This window comes from Mandrillus leucophaeus, unplaced genomic scaffold (genome assembly GCF_000951045.1).
Source record: "Mandrillus leucophaeus isolate KB7577 unplaced genomic scaffold, Mleu.le_1.0 Scaffold129, whole genome shotgun sequence".
Classification (NCBI taxonomy): domain Eukaryota; kingdom Metazoa; phylum Chordata; class Mammalia; order Primates; family Cercopithecidae; genus Mandrillus; species Mandrillus leucophaeus.
In genome coordinates this window covers 1900259-1910428 of record NW_012101243.1, presented here as the reverse complement: position 1 = coordinate 1910428, position 10170 = coordinate 1900259, and positions in this window count along the sequence as shown.

Below are 10170 nucleotides of genomic sequence, written 5' to 3'. Positions count from 1 at the left end.
AAAAAAAAAAAAAAAAACCTGCGAGGGTAAAACCACCTACTCAAGCCTCAGCCATGGCGGACACCCTTCGACACCTAGGTGGCATAGCCTGCTACACCCCTAGGTTCCTTGGTATAGCCTATTTCTCCTAGGCTACAAACCTGTAGAGCATGTTACTATACTGAATACTTTAAGCAATTGTAACACAACGGAAGTATTTGTGTATCTTAAGAAATCTAGGATTTGCTGGCAAGATGGCCGAATAGGAACAGCTCCGATCTGCGACTCCCAGTAAGACTGATGCAGAAGGTGGGTGATTTCTGCATTTCCAACTGAGGTACCCGGTTTATCTCATTGGGACTGGTTGGGCAGTGGGTGCAGCCCACGGAGGGCAAGCTGAAGCAGGGTGGGGCATCACCTCACCCAGGAAGTACAAGGGGTCGGGGGATATCCCCCACTAGTCAAGGGAAGCTGTGAGGGACTGTACCCTGAGGAACGGTGCACTCAAGCCCAGATATTGCGCTTTTCCCAAGATCTTCACAACCTGTAGACCAGGAGATTCCCTCTGGTGCCTACGCCACCAGGGCCCTGGGTTTCAAGCACAAAACTGGGCAGCCATTTGGGCAGACACCGAGTTAGCTGCTGCAGGAGGTTTTTTGTTTTTTTTTTTTCCCATACCCCAGTGGCACCTGGAACACCAGCGAGACAGAATCGTTCACTCCGCAGGCTGGGAGCGGTGGCTCACGCCTATAAACCCAGCACTTTGGGAGGCCAAGGTGGGCGGATCACGAGGTTGGGAGATCGAGACCAGCCTGACCAACATGGTGAAACTCCGTCTCTACTAAAAATGTAAAAATTAGCCGGGCGTGGAGACGCGCACCTGTAATCCCAGCTATTCGGGAGGCTGGGTCAGGAGAATCGCTTGAACCCGGGAGGCAGGGGTTGCAGTGAGCAGAGAGGGCGCCACTGCACTCCAGCCTGGGCCACAGGGCGAGACTCCGTCTCAAAAAAAAAAACAAAAAAAACCAGAATCGTTCACTCCGCTGGAAAGGGGGCTGAAGCCAGAGAGCCAAGTGGTCTGGCTCGGTGGGTCCCACCCCCACAGAGCTCAGCAAGCTAAGATCCACTGGCTTGAAATTCTCACTGCCAGCACAGCAGTCTGAGGTCGACCTGGGAGGCTTGAGCTTGGTAGTGGGAGGGGTGTCCGCCATTGCTGAGGCTTGAGTAGTTGGTTTTACCCTCACAGTGTAAACAAAGCCGCAGGGAAGTTCAAACTGGGCGGAGCCCACCGCAGCTCAGCAAGGTTGCTATGGCCAGATTGCCTATCTAGATTCCTCTCCTCTGGGCAGGGCATCTCTGAAAAAAAAGGCAGCAGCCCCAGTCAGGAACTTATAGATAAAATCCCTGGCCTGCACAGTGGCTCACGCCTGTAATCCCAGCACTTTGGGAGGCCGAGACGGGTGGAGCATTTGAAGTCAGGAGTTCGAGACTAGCCTGACTAACATGGTGAAACCCCATCTCTACTAAAATACAAAGAAAATTAGCCAGGCGTGGTGGCAGATGCCTGTAATCCCAGCTACTTGGGAGGCTGAGGGAGGAGAATTGCTTGAAGCCAGGAGGTGGAGGTTGCAGTAAGCCGAGATTGTGCCATTGCACTCTAGCCTGGGTGACAGAGTGCAATGTCTCAAAAAAAAAAAAAAAAAAAAAAACTCCCTGGGACAGAGCACCTGGGGGAAGGGGTGGCTTGGGCACGGCTTCAGCAGACTTAAACATCCCTGCCTGATGGCTCTGAAGAGAACTCCCAGGACAACATTCGAGCTCTGATAAGGGTCAGACTGCCTCCTCAAGTGGGTCCCTGACCCCTATGTATCCTGACTGGGAGACACCTCCCATAGGGGCCAACAGACACCTCATATAGGAGAGCTCTTGCTGGCATCTGATGGATGCCCCTCTGGGATAAAGCTTCCAGAGGAAGGAACAGGCAGCAATCTTTGCTGTTCTGCAGTCTCCAGTGGTGATATCCAGGAAAACAGGCTCTGGAGTGGACCTCCAGCAAACTCCAGCAGAGTTGGAGTAGAGGGGCCTGACAGCTAGAAGGAAAACTAACAAACAGAAAGGAATAACATCAACATCAACAAAAAGGACGTCCACTCAGAGACCCCATCCGAAAGTCACCAACATCAGAGACCAAAAGTAGAGAAACCAACGCAAAAAGGCTGAAAAATTCCAAAAACCAGAATGCCTCTTCTCCTCCAGAGGATCACAACTCCTTGCGAGCAAGGGAACAAAACTGGACAGAGAATGAGTTTGACGAATTGACAGAAGTAGGCTTCAGAAGGTGGGTAATAACAAACTCCTCTGAGCTAAAGGAGCATGTTCTAACCCAATGCCAGGAAGCTAAGAACCTTGAAAAGGGGTTAGATGAATTGCTGACTAGAATAATCAGTTTAGAGAAGAACATAAATGACCTTATGGAGCTGAAAAACACAGCACAAGAACTTCGTGAAGCATATGCAAGTATCAATAGCCGAATTGATCAAGAAGAAGAAAGGATAACAGAGATTGAAGATCAACTTAATGAAATAAAGAGAGAAGACAAGATTAGAGAAAAAAGAATGAAAAGAAACAAACAAAACCTCCAAGAAACATGGGACTATGGCCAGGCACGGTGGCTCAAGCCTGTAATCCCAGCACTTTGGGAGGCCGAGACGGGCAGATCACAAGGTCAGGAGATCGAGACCATCCTGGCTAACACGGTGAAACCCCATCTCTACTAAAAAGTACAAAAAACTAGCTGGGCGAGGTGGCCAGCACCTGTAGTCCTAGCTACTTGGGAGGCTGAGGCAGGAGAATGGCGTGAACCCGGGAGGCAGAGCTTGCAGTGAGCTGAGATCCGGCCACTGCACTCCAGCCTGGCCGACAGAGTGAGACTCCATCTCAAAAAAAAAAAAAAGAAATATGGGACTATGTGAAAAGACCAAATCTACGTTTGATTGGTGTACCTGAAAGTGACAGGGAGAATGGAATCAAGTTGGAAAACACTCTTCAGGATATTATCCAGGAGAACCTCCCCAACCTAGCAAGACAGGCCAACATTCAAATTCAGGAAATACAGAGAACACCACAAAATCAATGTGCAAAAATCACAAGCATTCCTATACAGACAAGCAGAGCCAAATCATGAGTGAACTCCCCTTCACAATTGCTACAAAGAGAACAAAATACATAGGAATACAATTTACAAGGGATGTGAAAGACCTCTTCAAGGAGAATAACCACTGCTCAAGGAAATAAAAGAGAACAAAAATAAATGGAAAAACATTCCATGCTCATGGATAGGAAGAATCAATATAGTGAAAATGGCCATACTGCCCAAAGTAATTTATAGATTCAATGCTATTCCCATCAAGCTACCATTGACTTCCTTCACAGAATTGGAAAAAACTACTTTAAATTTCCTATGGAACCCAAAAAGAGCCCGCATAGCCAAGACCTTCCTAAGCCAAAAGAACAAAGCTGGAGGCATCACGCTACCTGACTTCAAACTATACTACAAGGCTACAGTGACCAAAACAGTATGGTACTGGTACCAAAATAGAGATATGGACCAAATGGAACAGAACAGAGCCCTCAGAAATAATACCACACATCTACAACCATCTGATCTTTGACAAACCTGAAAAAATAAGAAATGGGGAAAGGATCCCCTATTTAATAAACGGTGCTGGGAAAACTGTCTAGCCATATGTAGAAAGCTGAAACTGGATCCCTTCCTTACACCTTATACAAAAATTAACTCAAGATGGATTAAAGACTTAAATGTTGGACCTAAAACTATTAAAAACCTAGATGAAAACTTAGCAATACCATTCAGGACATAGGCACGGGCAAGGACTTCGTGTCTAAAACACCAAAAGCAATGGCAACAAAAGCCAAAATTGACAAATGGGATCTAATTAAACTAAAGGGCTTCTGCACAACAAAAGAAACTATCATCAGAGTGAACAGGCAACCTACAGAATAGGAGAAAATTTTTGCAATCTATCCACCTGACAAAGGGCTAATATCCAGAATCTACAAAGAAGTTAAACAAATTTACAAGAAAAAAACAACGAGAACACATGGACACAGTGAGGGGAACATCACACACTGGGGTCTGTCAGGGGGTGGGGAGCTAGGGGAGGGATAGCATTAGGAGAAATACCTAATGTAGATGACGGGTTGATGGATGCAGCAAACCACCCTGACAAGTGTATACCTGCGTAACAAACCTGCACGTTCTGCATATGTACCCCAGAACTTAAAGTATAATAAAAATTAAAAAAAGAAATCTAAACATAGAAAAGGTACAGTAAAAATACGGTATAGTCGATTTTAAAAGGTATACCTGTAGAGTGTGTACTTCATGAATGGAGCTTGAAGGACTTGATGTTGCTCTGAGTGGGTCAGTGAGTGAGTGGTGAGCAAATGTGACGGCCTAAGGCATTACTGTACACTACTGTAGACTTTATCAACACTGTTCACTTAGGCTGCACTAAATTTATGCAAAAATATTTTTCTTTTTTCAATAATAAATTAACCTTAGCTTACTGTAAAAAAAAAGTGAAAAGGTAATATTTATGTGTTCTGTGTTCAGGAAACCAGGAGGAATGGATTTTGCTGAAACTGGAATACATGGGTAGATAAGGCTAGAGAGATAGGCAGGAGCCAAGCCAACAATACCAGGCTACCACCAATTGCTGGGGTAGGCAAGAGCAGGCATCATCCTGGGTGTTTGGAGCTTCTTTTCATGTTCCCTAAGTTGGGGTGTGTTGGGGGGGATGATACAGGGAGAAATTCTGATTAAGACTTACATCTGTTCCTTTGCCTTCTTTTCAAGAAGTCATACTTAATGTCCATCCCTCCTGGACAGGGTCTGTTCTGTTTGCTGCTAAGCTCCTTTCTTATCTCTCTCACCTACTGAACATATACTGTGTTCTGGGAGCTTTGAATGCATCATCTTGTTTATCCTCATGAGATGGTCTAATAATGAAGAAAGCATGTTTTGGCATTCAACTCACCTGGGTGTGAGTCCCAGCTCTGCCTTTTACTAGCTGGATGTCTTTGAGCAGCTCCGTTCACTGTTCTGTGCTTCTGTGTCCTCATCTGCAAAATGGGAATGATGGCTATTTCTTCAGATTGCCCTCCCTCCCTTTTTTTCTCTCCCTCCCTCCCTTCCTTCCTTCCTCCCTCCCTCCTTCCCCCCTCCTTCTCTCCTTTCTTCTTTCTCTTTCTTTCTTTCTTTCTCTTTCTCTCTTTCTTTTTATTCTTTCCTTCTTTCTTTTTTCTCCTTCCTTCCTTCCTTCCCTCCTTCCTTCCTTCCCTCCTTCCTTCCTTCCTTCCTTCCTTTCTTCCTTCCTTCCTCTCTCTCTCTCTGTCTGTCTTTCAACAGGGTCTTGCTATATTACCCAGGCTGGTCTCAAACTCCTGGACTCAGGCAATCCTCCCAGCTTGGCCTCCCAAAGTGCTAGGATTACAGGCCTGAGCACCTGGCCCGGACTTTCTTCAGACTTTTCACAGGGTACTAGTGAGAAAAAAATACATGGACTCTGCTTACTTAATACTGTGACTGGCACATTACAAGCTCTTCGCACACGTTATTGCTATTATTCCACATCCTAAGGGGGAAGTGCCTTTGAAGGGTCCACGCTCTTTTGTTACCCAAATTGGGCCAGGTTGCTTAAACTGCCGTTCTCCAGTAGCTAAAAACGGGTGGGAGAGCCTGGTCCTCTGAAGTCCAGCTGGGCACACGGCCAGTCTCTGGCCCGTCCCTGCTCCTGCTGCCCTGGCAAGGCCTCCCTTACCCACTGGGGCTGCACCAGCACTGGCCCCAGCTCAGCTTCCTGTCTCCCTTATCTTCCTCCAGCATGTGCTGTCTGGAGTAGGAAACACTACCGCTTGCTTCCCTCATTTCCCTTTGCTCAACAGAACCCTCATTTTTTAGGTCTCAGTCAAATCCCAGCTGCTGGCCTGGTGCCCACTCTGTGATTTTCTACACCTCAGCCACCCAGCCCAGATGCAGTGTAGGCCCTGGCTCCAATAGCAGCATTTCTCTTTTCTTCCCCACCCCCATCCCTGGGTTTAGAATGAGAAAATGCTCAAGTTGCCCCTCTCCCAACACTCTTATTTTCTCTGTTCCCCAGGGCCTCCACACTTCCATCCTTTTTTTTTTTTTTTTTTTTTTTTGAGACAGAGTCTTGCTCTGTTGCTCAGGCTAGAGTGCAGTGGCAGGATCTTAGCTCACTGCAAGCTCCGCCACCCAGGTTCAAGTGATTCTCCCACCTCAGCCTCCTGAATAGCTGGGATTACAGGTACGCCACCATGCCCAGCTAATTTTTGTATTTTTAGTAGTTTTTACCATGTTGCCCAGGCTGATCTCAAACTCCTGACCTCAGGTGATCCATCCACCTTGGCCTCCCAGAGTGCTGGGATTACAGGCATGCCCAGCCCCATACTTTCTGAGTTCAAATCCTCACTCTGCACTTCCAAGCTGTGTGACCTTGGGCTACTTACTTAACTATTTTTCTGAGCTTTAATTTTTTCTTTTTTTTTTTTTTTTTGTACAGAGGAAGCAGAGAAGGTTTCATCAGGTTATCCAGGTTAGTCTCAAACTCCTGGGCTCAAGGGATCCTTCTGCCTGGGCCTCCCAAAATGCTGGGATTACAGGCATGAGCCGCCATGCCCAGTTTTTTTGGTGGTTGTTTTGTTTTGTTTGAGACAGGGTCTCTTTCTGTCACCCAGGCTGGGGTGCAGAGGCACAGACATAGCTCACTGTAGCCTTGACCTTTTGACATCCTGGGCTCAAGCCATACTCCTGCCTCAGCCTCCCGAGTAGATGGGATCACAGGTGTGTACCACCATGCCTGGCTAATTAAAAAAAATTTTTTTTGTAGAGATGGAGTCTCATATGTTGTCATGCTGGTTACTGATTTATAGGCATGAGCCACTACACCCAACCAGCTTTAATTTTTTTTTTTTTTTTGTCTGTAACATGGAAACAATGAGCATGGTCTGCTCCAGAGAAAGTGATTAAAGGCGTAGCACATAGTATGAATTTTAAGAATGTTTTATAACATATATATTAAACATTCAAGCATGTTGGAGGTATGTGTTCAAAAATGTATTGATGAAGAGTGCTCAAAATAATTTTTGAGACACTGTGGGGGGGGTTAAATTCACAAACTTTGGCACCAGAGAGAGAGAAAGTTTCAAATTATAGCTTTTGCTGTGTGACCTTAGGTAAGTCACTTAACCTCTCTGAGCCTCAGTTTCTTTATTAGTAAAATGGTGATGCTAGTGAAACCCATTTTATAGGGCTAGCATAAGAATAAATTAAGATTATTTATGTAAAGAGCTGAACACTGTTCCTGGCCTGAAATAAGTGTTACCTATAATAATGGTATCATTGTCTCACTGTTCAATTTTCAGGGCTCTAGGATATGAGAGGGGTGCTTGGGAAATAGCTATTGCTGCTGCCATTTGTCCATGATGGATCTTAACCTGATTAGAAAGGCCTCGATGTGGCTGGCCCCCTGGGATTACAAATCCCAGCAGTTTGGAAGGCCAAGGCGGATGGATTACTTGAGGTCAGGAATTCGAGACCAGCCTGGCCGACATGATGAAACCCTATCACTACTAAAAATGCAAAAATTAGCCAGGCGTGGTGGCACCCACCTGTAAATCCCAGCTACTTGGGAGGCTGAGGCAGGAGAATTGCTTGAAGCCAGGAGGTGGAGGTTGCACACTGCAGAGATCATACCGTTGCACTCCTGCTTGGGCAACAGAGCAAGACCCCATCTCAAAAAACAAAAAAGAAAGAAAGAAAGAAAAGGAAAGAAAGCCCTTGATGTTATGAGCACTGTATAAGATAATGTGGGTGAAAGTGGACCCAGACCCTACCCACTTAGATCGAAGGCTCACAGCATTCAATTCCAAATTGGTTCAATCATACGCTCTCTTACCCTCTCTTACGCATCCCAAAGTACCCTTCAAGACTTCAAGGGAGAAAAAAGTCAAAGCAAAAATATGCACAACCTCGCTAAGAGTCAGATAAATGCAAACTAAAACCAAAGAGAAATGCCATTTTACACCCAACCATCTGATAATGCCAAGAGCTGGCAAGGATGTGAAGTGAGGGAATTTTCATACGCTGCTGGGAATGTAAATTGGCACAGCCTTTTTGTAAAACAGTTTGGCAATATCTAGTAAAACTGAAGATGCATATACCTTATTACTCAGAAATTCCACTCTTAAGTTTGCACCTACAAAAACTCCCACATATGCACAAGGACTCGTGTATGAGAATGTTCATACCAGCACCGTTTGTAATAGCAAAAAACTAGAAAAAAACTTAAATGTTCAGCAACAAGAGAATGGATACATAAATAATAATCTATTCCCAAAATGTATTTATTTTTTTTGAGACAGGGTCTCGCTCTGTTGCCCAGACTGGAGTGCAGTGGCATGATTATGGCTCACTGCAGTCTCAACCTCCCGGGCTCAAGCAATCCTCCTACCTCAGCTTCCTGAGTAGCTGGGACCACAGGCACACCCCACCACGCCCAGCTAATTTTATTTTATTTTTGTAGAGATGGGGGTTTCACTATGTTGCCCAGGCTGGTCTTGAACTCCTGGGCTCAAGTGATCCACCCACCTTGGCCTCCCAAAGTGCTGGGATTATACCTCCCCAGCTGGAATATTTTAAAGCAGTGAAAATGAATGGTCTACACATAGCCACATGAATGAATCTTATTAATATATTAAGTGAAAAAAGCAAAATGTACAGAGGAATACATACATTTTAATACCATTTATATAAAGCTCAAAATATATGAAATACCACTATCTATTGTTTAGGGATATATACATAAGTAGTGTAAGTATATAGAAATATAAGGAAATGAAAAATATCAAATCTTCATTTTCATTTGAAGTGGTTACTTCAGGGGCTGTGGCAGGGAGAGAGAGATGCAACTGAGGAAGAGTCCATAGGGGGCTTCAACTATATTAGTAATATTGTATTTCTTATGCTGGGTGGTGGGGATAGGTATGTTTGAAATGTAATCCTTTAAGCGTGAAATAACTCTTCAGAAATGAAATATTTCAGGCTGTGCACAATGACTCACGCTTGTAATCCCAGCACTTTGGGAGGCTGAAGTGGGTGGATCACCTGAGGTCAGGAGTTTGAGACCAACCAGGCCAACATGGTGAAACCCCATCTCTACTAAAAATACAAAAATTAGCCAGGTGTGGTGGCAGGTGCCTGCAATGCCAGCAACTCGGGAGGCTGAGGCAGGAGAATCACTTGAATCCGGGAGGCGGAGGCTGCAGTGCGCTGAAATCACGCCACTGCACTACAGCCTGGGAGACAGAGCAACACTCCATCTCAAAAAAAAAAAAAAAAAGAAAAGAAAAACAAAAAAGAAATGTTTCATAATTTTTAATAAAAGTCAAGACAATATAAACTGGTAGTGATTTAAGTCATTCTACTTTTCCTGAGGCCCAGTGCAGGAAAACAAAGTTCCCATCCCTCTTCCAACTAGACTATTTTCATAAGCTGCAAAAAGAAAAGACTTTGATGCTATTTCTTAGCCAGTTCGCAAGAGCTGAAAGGTGAGCATGGAAGCGCTTGCATATATTCAGTTCAGAGAATGGCTGCCTAGTTTACGTCCAGCCTTTGTCCCAGATTTCACTATGACGTCAACTTTCCAGGGAGAAGTATATAAAATAAAAAGTTAAAATCCCCCTCAGTCCTTTACCCAATCCCATTCCCCAGAGGTAATCTCTATTGACAGTACCCCTTCGGACATTTTCCCTATGTATATACAAATACACAAATACACACAGAAAGTTAATTTTGGCCAGGTGCACTGGCTCCTGCCTATACCAGAGGATCGCTCAAGTGCAGAAGTTCAAGACCAGCCTGGGCAACATCGCGAGACCTTGTCTCTAGTAAAAATCAAAAAAATTAGCTGGGTGTGGTGGCACAGTGGCACGTACCTGTAGTCTCAGCTACTCAGGTGGTTGAGGTGGGAGAATCACTTGAGCCTGGGAGGTCAAGGCTGCAATGAGCTGTGATTGCTTCACTGCACTACAGCCTGGGTGACAGAGCAAGACCGTGTCTCAAAAAAATAATAATTACATATATATATA